This window comes from Astatotilapia calliptera, chromosome 15 (assembly GCF_900246225.1).
Source record: "Astatotilapia calliptera chromosome 15, fAstCal1.2, whole genome shotgun sequence".
NCBI classification, from domain to species: Eukaryota; Metazoa; Chordata; class Actinopteri; order Cichliformes; family Cichlidae; genus Astatotilapia; species Astatotilapia calliptera.
Window position 1 is genome coordinate 14,320,803 of NC_039316.1, and position 12,538 is coordinate 14,333,340.

A 12,538-nucleotide genomic window follows, 5' to 3' on the forward strand; every position below is an offset into this window, starting at 1 on the left:
GCAAATATATAAGTTCTAACGTGATGCATCATTAGGATAGCCTTCACTATATAAACAGATCCAATTTATGATCTCAAAATGTATCCCCTGGGTGGAAGTCTGGTGAGAATGTGTCCTGCTGGGATGTTCACCTCCCTCGTAGCCCTGCTTCTCTGGATCAGCTTCTGCTAATGCCGACTGTTTGAAATTGCGCCGTGGCTTTCTGTATCCACGATTAGACTTTATCACTCCAGCTGGCAAATAGCTGCAGTCCATGTTTCAGAAGTCGAGTTTTTGCTCTACTACAACAACAGACCGACTGTGATGTTTGTCTGTGTGTCATGGCTTAGAGGAATATACCACTGAATTTCATTACTTTGCACCCGGCAGGCCTGGCTTGTCATCTCACTTCTTTGTCTGAACCTCTATCCCTCCCTCTAACCATCCCTCCATCCCTGCTTCTTTTCATTGGTGTGCTCCTCTAACTCTCTCTCCGTCTCTCCAGGACTCGCATTTTTCACCTCCCTGTTCCTAAATCATCTCCTTCTACTTCCCCCAAGCTCTTTTCTCTCTCACTTCTCTCTCTCTCTCTATCTCTTTCGCTTGCTTTGTGTCTCTTGGGGTAAACAGTGTTTCGCCTGTTGAACTCAATAATCAATGTGGGTTTTTTTTTTCCTCATCGCACACATGCATACACCAAACACACACACACGCACACGCATTAACACTCAGACAGACTCCCAGGTCTATATAAGTCAGATAATGATGTGTTTTGGAGGCATTAGGGACAGCAGAGCAGAACCAAATGCCTCCAAACATGGGAAACAAACAAATTACCACTGTGTGTATGTGTGTGTGTGTGTATGTGTGTGTGTGTGTGCATGCATGTGTGTGTGATCACTAGAAGCAGTACGCAATACTGTATGAAAAAGTGATTCTTTGCTTCAGTCTCTGATCGTGTTACAGAGATAGATGCTATGTGACTTGACTATGTAACGCATTCACTTACACACGCACATACACACACACACAAACACGCTGTGATCTGTCATGTTAGCGTGTATCATTGGAAGTGACAGGCCATGTTTGTAATAACAAGCTAGCAGCAGATATATAAGTGCACAAATGTGTGTGTGATGATGTGCTCCATCTCCATCTCTGTATCGTTAATGCCATGCATGCGCATTGGCCCGATCGCCTGCTTCGCGGATGCTCATTGGTCCAGAAGAGCATTCCACTGATGCTCATTGGGTAGTTTATGTGCCATGTAGGTCCAGCGACTGCTCATTCACAGGAACAGCAGTTACTATCATTTAAAAGTGCCAAGTTTAAAAAATAGCCGTCTCTGCTTTATTTGCCAGCAGAGGGCAAATGAGTGGGGTTCAGCGTAAGGATCACAATAAAACTTTTTGATGTGGAGTGTAATCTCAATCTAAGAAAATGTTCCACAAGTTCAAAGACTGTTTGTTTTTTTTTAGTTGTTTTGGTCCTTCTTCACAAACCTGCAGTTGATTCAAGCACATGGACTTTCTTAATCTCTCAAATCTCCATTTTCTTTGGAGCACTTAAAGTAGTCCTTGCACTAAAATGTCATTTTGTTTTAGGAAGCACTCCTCTGTCACAAAAGTGCAGATCTTTGGCTTTTTAATCAGAAACCAAATACTTTATGATAATAGCAGCACAGAGTCTTTGCTAATTTACTAACAGATTCACAATCAACAAAATTTGGGAATAAAAGAATGATGAAGATGGCCAAAGAGAGAGCAAAGCCATAGAGTTTTCTTTTCTTCTCCCTTTAGCAACTCTATCTAGCTATTAGTCACCTTGCTTTTGTCTTCCTTGTGCATTTGACAAAGCAAAGAAGACAAAATGATCATTCTTTTAGAAGCAAACTAGCTACACTCCTGAGGGAGGAGCGGAGTAGCTGATTCTTTAGAAAAATGTTATAGAAGTTGACACCTCACCGTTGTAATGAATGAAATTTGTCTTTGTGGAAAATATTCTTTTTCTCAGTAAGAAAAACATCAACCTTTTGCAAGCTGATGAGCTGTGACTTATGAGAGTGACAAATGTGTGTAGGTTTTGTGTATAATGTCACTACTAATCTGGTCTTAATTGCATGACATGGATTTGCCCTCCCCTTTCCTCTTTTCTTCTCTCCCTCCCCTTTCTTTTTCTGACTTGTACGGCTGAAAATGCACCGTTACGTCAGTTCGCGGTTGATTTCTTCCAGTTTTTTTTTTTTCATTCTAAATGGCAATCTCATGGTCCAGAGAAAAAGAAAGGAAAATAATTACACCTGGTTATCAGTACAGCAACACAAAATTGCATTCCTGAAAGTCAAACAAGGCGTATATAGATACACAACCGTATTCAGTTTGCAGCAGGTCTTGAAGTTAAGATAACTGTTCCTCTGTACATTGTTGCCCAAGTTGCTATTTTGGCTCGTATCTCCACTGCTTATCCCCTGTCCTACTTTGCTCATTCAGGAGATATTAGAAGAGAACAAAAGCAGGTAACACATGCAACACATAATTTGGACAAAACTGGACTCATCAACACTGTAATTAATTGCAAAGTGTAGAGGAGTTTGGTTTTGTGCCTTTTCTGAATTATGAAATAATTTAATTTCCTGACAAATTCAGTGTAGGCCGATAGAGGCTGATAGACTTGTGTTTACATGTTCTTATAATTAAATGTGGAGTGCTAGTAGGATGTTCATACTTAAAATAATAGCTGCAATGAGCCTCAAGGGTGAATATGTGCTGAATATTGAATGTGGGATATCATCTTTCTGTTTATTTGTTAGTTCAAGTCTGAAAGCAGGAAAGAAGTGTTGCACATATAGCCTGTGTATGTACACTCATTGGACACTTTATTAGGTAAACTTTGCTAATACTGGGTTGGAACCCCTTTTATTTTAGTAACTGCATAACTTAGCTCTTCATGGGAGAGATTGAGCAAGATGCTGGAGACAATCCTCAGAGATGTTGGTCCATATCGACCGTGATAGCATCACACACTTGCTGCAGATTCATCAGCAGCATATCCCGTTCCACCACCTCAAAAGATGGAGGTGGTGAAATGGGCCGAGTGGCATTGAGATTAGGTGACACAGGAGAACAATGAATTAATGGAAATCTTCAAGAAACCAGTTTGAGATGATTTGAGCTTTGTGACATGGTGCAGGAAGCAACCATTGGATAATGGCTGCACTGTGGTCATAAAGGAATGGACATGGTCAGCAATAATACTCAAGTGGGCTGTGGTGTTTAAACAATGCTCAGATGGTATTAAGGCAGGGGTGTCAAACTCAAATACACAGTGGGCCAAAATTCAAAACTGGAACAAAGTCACGGGCTAACGTTAATATTTATTGAAAAAAAATCTTCCTCCAGATATAAGAATGAATCTTTTCTTATGGACTCAAATAAGTTTTTCTGGAAAACTGAATATGGAACAAGCAAAGCTTAATGCTAAACAATATATATATTAGCTGTATAATACCAGTAGGCCAGCTCTAATAGTAATTTGGTATGGCTTCGCGGGCCAGAGTTTGACACCTATGTCTTAAGGGAACCAGCGTGCCAATAAAATATCCCCCACTCCCTTACGCCATCACCACTAGGGGGTGACTGTGGTTCAGGAGGTAGAGTAGAGATAAGAGAGATTTGATGTTGTTTACACAAAGCTGTTTACAGTCTTATATTGTCCGATTTTGATGGGCTTGTGCAAATTGTAGCCTCTGTTTCTTGTTCTTAGGCGACAGGAGTCGCAATTGGTGTGATGTTCTAGGTGCTCTTCTGCTACTGTAGCCCTTTTGCTTCAAGATTCAATGTGTTTGGCATTCAGAGATGCTCTTCTACCTTGCTTGTAACAAGTAGCTACTTTAGCGTAACTGTTGCTGACCTATCAGCTAAAAGCAGTCTAGCTGTTCTCCTCCGATCTGTGGCATCAGCAAGGCATTTTCATCACTGGATATTTTCGTTTATCAGACCATCCTCTTTAAACCCTAGAGATGGTTGTGTGGGAAAATCCCAGTAGAGCAGAAGTTTCTGAAATACTCAGACCAGCCTGTCTGGCACAATCAACGATGTCATCAAAAAGAATCTGTTATAATGTTGAACATTTTAACATGAGGACTAAGTGTGGCCCGTTAACTTCACATTGGCTTCATTTCTTGTTTGCACAGTTGGTCTTAAAATCAAATTTTCTTTTGTTCGGATGGTGCTTCAGGCCTTAGACTTTCTTTAAGCTCAACAACCATAGCAGAACAAAAACAGTGATATGTAATATGGGCCACACTGTAGTAATACATATGATAGTAATTTAATAATTATGAGAAAAAGCCATTTGAGAAGTCTTCAGGATGTGAACTTTAAAACAAAAACTTTAAAACAAACACGAAAGCTGGTATACCCACCATGCCTTATACCATATGTAAAGGTGAACATTTTTTGGGCTCTAAAATAACAAAAACTCATGAATTTTGATTAGATCTGATGTGGAGGGAAAAAGCTAAGTTATTATAAACTTGAGTGAAAACATAAAAAGACTTGCTGGAGAAAGAACTTTGACACGACACTTATATTGAATCCATAAGTCTTTCAAATGTTAAATCCAAAACTGTTACCTTGTAGAAAGTAAAACTTCCAAATCTGATACATCGCAAAATGATGGAGTTGATTTTAAGGAGTCAGCAAGCTGCGGAAGAACACAACAATAATTGATTGGCTCTAAGAGACCGGGGGCAACAGAGTGAGCTGCTCTGTGTCATCTTCCTGAATGAGATATGCATACAGATTTACAGTATATGTAACCTTCTCTGGAGTAATAATTATTCTGTCATAGTCCTGCACACAACCACTTAAGAATTCAACAATGTTGCTTCCCCCTTTTGTTTTTCCAAGTGCCAAAGGCATATGTTAGTGTCTGTGCATCACTTAGCAGCTTATAAAACTTCATGGAAAGGAATGTTATTTGAACCACATATACAAGAATACGGAGACACCGGTCAGCTGTCTTTCAGAGGTTGTTTGTGCTTTTTCTTAGGAATTTTGATGTGCTGATTTTGACGTGCTGAACCCAAATATGACATTTTAAACCTGTTTACATGGTTTAGATTATCTTATGTCTTGTCTTTATGTGTGTTTCATGTGATTAACATTTCTTTATTTCTTTATGTACCAAACAATAGCCTTGTAAAAAAAAAAGGTATGGAACAAAAAAATATCTGTGAGTTCACGAAGTTGTTGTGTAGAAAAGGGGGGGGGGGGGGGGGGAATTGATGTCTAACGTCCATTACCTCAGCTATTAGGCTACTTAACTCCGATGGGGTAATTTTGATTCATTTTTCTTTGATTTTTCATTTTTCAACATATGTCCTTATTATTCTGTTTATTTATCTATTTCATTCTTAATTTAGTTTTTCTTTGACCTTATTGTTTGTCGATCTGCGCCTTGACACACAGTAGTGTTATGCGTTAAGTTGTGTGAATTTGATTGCGTCACTAGGTTGTGTGGGTAAGCTACAAAGTTGACCCCACAAACGTGTCCTTGTTTGGGATTAACAAAGTTTTCTTAACCTGAATGTGAATAAGAAACTGGATATATGTAGTGACAATATATGTATTAGAAAAAAACTGCAGGGTTATTCCACCTAAAAAAGCCCCTACTGAAAATATTTAGAGCTGTGCAAGTCATGTAGACGTGTTGCCTGCATGTCTTTCTATGAATGTCTCCACAACCTTTTGCACTTTGTGACTCACAGCACTCTCAACGGCATATCAGGAAAGGAAGTGAAAACTATCACTTGTGTATTGCATTATAGACTTTCTACTGCAAGGAAGGTCAAACCCAAAGTCACAGTAGAAGTCAAAAAGTCAAATAGAGATAATATATGACATTATATATATAATATAATATATAAGGCAAAACAAAAGCTATTGATTAGAAAATTGTCTAAAATTTGATGTAGAGTGACCCTAGGGTAGATTTCAATAGAATTATATACTTTTTGTTTTTTTTAGAAACAGAGGAAATGTTGTCCACTTTTTACAGCTGGAGGCTGTGTGCATCTGTTATATAAAGATCATTGCCTGTAGCCATGCACAGTGTGAGGTATGTCTAGGGATCTAACCTCTTGCCACAAACATCAACTTTAGGTAGAAAAGTGAAAAGACCATATTAAGTTATTGCCTATAATGCCAAACTGAACTCGAGGCCAAATACATTGCAGAGAACCTCAAAGAACCCGATAATAAGCCCGGCTCATTCCTGTGTGCTATTACTGAGTCAGGGTGCAACGGACTGACCCCCAATTAAAGAATGCTGCAAACAACACAGGAGGACCTCCAGGCCAGTACCTGGACCTCTGTAGCATGCACAGCTGCCAAAACATTCTCACAGTCCTGGGAAACTGCAAGTGATCATACAGCCAAGCACAGAAAAAGTAAAGTATCAGGGTGAGCACTGTCTGAAGCAAGTGCTTCCACAATCCAGAGCACAAACACCTTCTAAAATTGTCTTTACCTTGTAAAAGTGATCAGAAAAATAAGACCTAAGAAAGGTAATCACGCAGAATGGTTACTGAAGTACAATCCAATAATCACCTGGTAGCAAACTGCAATAGACACAATGTCTTGTCCAACATCTATCTATCTATCTATCTATCTATCTATCTATCTATCTATCTATCTATCTATCTATCTATCTATCTATCTATCTATCTATCTATCTATCTATCTATCTATCTATCTATCTATCTATCTATCTATCTATCTATCTATCTATCTATCTATCTATCTATCTATCTATCTATCTATCTATCTATCTACCTACCTACCTATGTTCTGTGTGCCATGTGTTTGTCATTTTAGAGACGTTTGTTTTCCAAGGCTTTTGTTACAATCTGGTTTTCATTTCCTAAAGGGTGATTTCCTTTGTCCCCCTCCTCATCCTCCCCGTCTCTTTTTTCCCCTGCCCAATCTCCTGAAGAGAGCATCTGTTGCCACTGTCTGCTTTTGTATTCGCAAAATTGACAGAAAGCAGGCGCACTTTTCTGTGAAGAAGCTGGCATGTGGTACGTACAAAAGAAAGTTACATGCTAATTGCATGTCATTACTCCCCGCACACAGTAATTTCTTTGATTGTGGTTACTGTACTTTTCTTCTTCAAAGTAGTGATGGTGCTGATTCTTACCTCTAAATTCTCCATGAATGTCCACAGCGTTTGAGATCAAAAGTCGCTAAAAGTAATAGAAAATGTTTAAAATTGACATGTGTATGTTTATTTGTAATGTGAGAAAATAAATAGACATATAGGAATCATCATACAAATCATTGTAAATTGTTGCTCTTGTGGTTTAGTCAGATTTCTGGGTTTTTGGTAACTAAATACTATTTGGATTAATTATATTCTATATAACTGCATCTGATTAGGCAACTGCCACCATCAGTCCTGTGCAAAAATGGGTGTACTTACCTTACAGTAGATCCATACTATTCTTGCCTAAGCTAACGCCAAAATCAGTCCATTTGACTAGTGGGATCACTATGCACAGTGCAATGCACCGGATTCTCGAGTGCTGTTCAGTTGGACCACTGCTTCCTCAACAGCTGCTGCCAAAGAAATGTTTTGTATTAAGTAATTAGGAAATCTCTAAGGCACGCGAGAGGACACAGTGTGACTGAAGCACAAACTGCAAAATTTTGTGGTTCAGGCACCAACTTAACCACAAAGTGCAAAATGATTAACATCTTTGTTGCCTGCACAGGTGCTTTTGAAAAGCTTGTGTGCATCAAAGAGAGAAATGATATGAGAGTAAGAGAGACAAAACTAAACATATTCATGCTTGGACGTTTAAGCACAGAGTGAGTGCAAGCCAACAGGCAAGTGTAATGAGGGAACAAAAGTGCCTGGATGCAGTACAGAGCCTTGACTGAGTACAGCTTAAGTCTGGGCTTTGGGTGGGCCTGTCAAGGACTTGTTGATTGTTTGCTTTGGTTTACTTTTGTGCACATTTAAAGGTGAACTGTCGCCCTATAGCTTCAGGCCGCTGCCCTCCTGAGCAGGTATTCTCCAATGACTTTTCTATATTTGGATGAAGTCATCCTTCCCTCAGTTCTGACTAGTTTCCTGGTCCCTGCTGTTGAGAAGCACCCCAGAGAATCTTTATCCTTATGCTCTCAGGGTGTCCTTAAATGCCTTTTGAGAAACACCAAGTGGGCTGCCATGTACCTCTAACTTCTGAATCTCTGTTACCATGACTGCTGGGGTCCTGGTCACCTCCCACATGGACCTTCTTGCTCAGTTTGGCAGCAGCGCCAGCTCTATGAAAATTCCTGGAGGGGGTCTTCTTTCTTTTGCAATTACCGACTCCTCTGTGCTACTGGGAACATTCAAAGCAAAGGTTTTGAATCCTTGCTCCCCACAATTTTAGCATCTAAGTCTACAGCAAGGTTCTTTGGATTTCTGAGGCTGAGGTTTTATCCTGAAGTACAGCACGGATTTTCCTTTCACAGAGCCATGCATATATGAGGGTTTGTCCCTATCATACCTCTGAGTCCATCAGAGTTCTACATACTTGCTAAGGGTTATTAAAGCCAATAACATCTGGCTAGAATTTGAACTTTTACAGTAAAAGCTGAACGATTAGTAAAATTAGACAATCAGTTTCAGATTTTTAAGACGTTTGCTGTGTTTCTCATGTTCTTTTCATTTTGTCATCATACTCGTCTGAGTGCAGATTGATGGGAAATGTCAATTCTATTTATTTCACAAATCATAAAAATACAGTTTGTCATTTCTCTACATACATACATATACACATTAGCACCCAATGTAACATGAGTAGCATATTTCTTTTAACAACTATCAATGACTAATTTGATGTAGTGTTTTATAAAAGTGTGTATAAGGAACAAACTCAGCTAAATTTGAATAATTTTATGTGGATATGAGAAAACAGGTGTTGTTAAGCAGATATCTCTTTAGGAAAGATGTCTTCGCCTTTTTCTGCAAAACTCGCAAAGAAGTCAAGCTGTAGCACAAATCCAACTCTTTTTGGACAACAACAGTATCCTAAAATTGGAATGGACTAACCCTTAAATTATAATACTCGACTAGGCTACTTATGATTATGGAAAAGCCCTATCCATCTTACATCAGGGCTCTGCTGAGAACCTTGGAGGAGGACTGAGGTCAAACGTGACTCATATGTTGAAGTCACCCAACTTACAGTGACTCATCCTTACACCTCTTCTCCGTGCCAAACCCAAACCCACTGCTTGGCACAACGCCAAACTTTACTCTTCTCATTTTCTATATTTTATCCACTTTATTTTTAATTAAACTGATAAACAGGGGCATTATTACCAGTTTCCCCTCCTTCATGAACAGCAGCATGCACACCTTCCCATTTCATCATGTTTAGTTTAGTATGCTCCCTTTTTTTTCACAGTAACTACTCCTGTTTTGATATGAAACTACTTTATCCCTTCTCTCAAATAGTATTGAAGTGAGCTGAATGGCTTGTATGATACTCATATAGCCGTGGCTGTGACAAAGGGTTTCACTCTAATGAAGATTGTGTCAGCTTCTTGATTAGGGTTTTAACAGTGAGGATTATGTCTTGTTCTTCTTATTCTGACCACTAATACAGTTAATAACAGGCTTATCAAGCTCACAAGGGATCTCACTGATGTCTTTTGCAGCTGTGTGTGTGCGTGTGTGTCTGAGTGTTTATTGTTCCTTCGTTTCCACTACACATGATTCTCCTCTCCCTCCCCGTATGTCTCTCTCCTGCTGTGCTGTTCTGTTGGCCTTTTTTTCTCTCTCCTGTATTGTGTTTCTGTATTTCAACTCCCCCCTAGGGTAGAGATGGGTCATCAGGTTGCCATGACAAAAGCTTTGATTGTTGCCCAGGTTGAGTGGACGGCATCAGAGAAATGAGTTTTTCTGAGAAATGTCAATAATTTCAAAGGAAGTAAATTGCAAAATACAGGAGTCCTAACTGGATGGAGAATCAGAGTGAAAAAGCTTTTCTGTTAGTTTTCAGGTCATATCCTGCTGAATGCTTAGTGAACACAACAAACAGAAACAGGTAAAAAAAAAAAGTATAGTACATGCAAATCCACTTTTTATAGCTCTTTGCACAACTGGAGTAGTAAGTTGAAGCACTTACAGATCTGTGCAACTTTCTTGTGTTTTTATCTAGATTTTATTCTATGCCAGCACTTCCTATACTGGTGAACAAAACACTATGTTGTAGTAACAGCAAATGTGAATGCCCATGAGATAGACAGTATTTGATTTTTGGTTCCATAATTCTATATGTAACCATACAGAATTACAGTACTATTTATTAGACTGACATCCAGTGTTTATGCCACAGCTAAACTAAAATAACAATATTGATTATTATAATAAAAATAATGTGTCTATGTCTCTGTAATGGCTAATCAACCAGTGTGTGTACACTCTTTACAAGTGAGCAAAATTTTATTTTATTATGCTGGGTTTTTTTTTATTATTTTCCGATTAGGATGACAAATTGTAGTTATTTTTGCAGTTATCATTCCCGAACAGAACATTTATTTTTAGCCAGTGAATGTTTTGCTCTAATAATTTCTGACTTTTCAGACAAGTCCATTGTGCTTGCTCAAATTTGGGTATATCAAAATGTAATTTTAGTTTAAAAAAAAAAAACCTGACAGATTTTTTAAAATACTTGTGTTTTCTTATTTTTATGATAAGTGGTCTAATAAATTTGTTAAGCAAATGTTGTTTTCATAAGCCACAAGCTAAAAAGCCCGGGAATCAGGACCTTGTGAGACTATAATGTATTTTCAGCTCATATCTGGAGTGTTGAAAACTTTACTAATCAACATTTATACTGCAAATGAAATGTAAGATGAGAAAAAATACAAGTTATATATAATTAACCAAAATGCAGACAGAGACAGAATGTTAGGCTAAAACTGGGTTTTAATATACGAGCTGATTTCACAAAAACTAAAAGGTGTATAAGCTAAACTCACAATTTAAAAAAAAAAGTGTTGTAAACAAACTAAAGCTAAATTTAGCTTCTTCTTTTTTTGGTCGCCACTGTGGATTATCTGCCTCCATCACCCTATTTTATATACTTTTCCTCTTCACTGGTAGCTCCATATTCAACATCCTGTATCCACTATCACTCCTCTGTGCATGTCCAAACCATCTCAGGCTTGCCTTTCTATCTTTGTCTCCAAACCACTCAACACGAGCTATACTCACATCTACTCCTGTCCACTCTGGCCACTCCCACCTAAAACCTTAGTTGGAATCTTAGCATCTCCAGCTCAAACCAAAGCTAAGCACACGCAACAGTAAGGGTCGAGCAGATAATCACAAGGGCAGGAATAGAACCAAGAGAGGAAATAAATTAACAGAGGATGCTCAAGAAAAAACAATTACGAAAAAAAAAAGAACCATTAGGAACACAAACACACACAGACAAAGAAAGATGAGAAAAAAGAGGAAAGTAGAAAACAGCGGGTCAATAAAAGAGTAACAGGAATCAAGATTAAAACAAAATTCAAAACCTCGTCCATCTGCATGTTGTGTGAAGGTCTAAATCTTGCTGTTTGACTAAGTCTCACCACTAATCAGTCTATTTCCATCTGCAGCAGGCAGCTGTTTCTCATGAAAAGCCCCAACCCTAACCCTGTTACAATGATTATTTTCTTTTTTCCCTGCTTGCAAAGACTTGGGAGAACAATTTAATAAAACCAAAAACTACATGTTCTGATAGCCTAGGGTTAGAGTTAGGCTTGTGATCATGTAGTAACTGCTGATGCCTCAAAAGGTTAAAACCTATACACTGTCTAGCATCAGTGAATGATGAGACAAACCTATTGACTACTTGTTTAACACAGTGGGGGTCTCTAAATTCCCAGATATTTCCATTAAGGATAGGGTCTAGGATTGTATTTTTTCCTATATTTACCAGAAAAAAAACTATTTCTAATGCTAATGCTAATTTTCAAATGTTGTATTTATATTATCTCGTGATTTCTCAACGTGACCAAAATGAACATGGAAATAAAATAATGCGGGTTTAAGTAAAATAAATAATTAAAAGCATGCTATGAAATTTTCACAGTAATATATGTAGTTTTGTTAATTGGTCAAAGTATGAAGTCTGTGTTGTGCTTTTTAGCAGGATCTGTGTCTCTGCTTTATCTTTTAAGTGCTGGTAGCTGTAGTGTCAACAACGAGTTCAAAAAAGTGACGAGATCACCAAAAGTTACTTTTTCCCGTCTACTTGTCTGATCATACCATTTATTACACCTGTAGTCTAGCGAGTACATTGGAAGTGGATGCGTAGCTTATCGTCCTTTTTGTTGCACTGGAATGAAATTCAGACTTTTTTCTTTTTGCATGAGAAACTAAGCGTGTATGCAGTGGTCATGCTAGAGGGCTGATTAGCTAATGGAGGAGGAGGTCGGGCAGCACAAGTGTCTGATGTGTGTGGGCTGTGTGGGTTTAAACTATGATTTTACTGTCCTCTGGAGTCCAA

The 12,538-nt window shown here is 38.4% G+C and overlaps 1 protein-coding gene across 6 annotated transcripts in view; it reads left to right on the forward strand.

Annotated features, from left to right (window-relative positions):
- lama2 (laminin, alpha 2) overlaps positions 1-12,538 on the forward strand; it is a 231,551-nt gene that overhangs the window by 93,189 nt on the left and 125,824 nt on the right. The window lies entirely within an intron of this gene.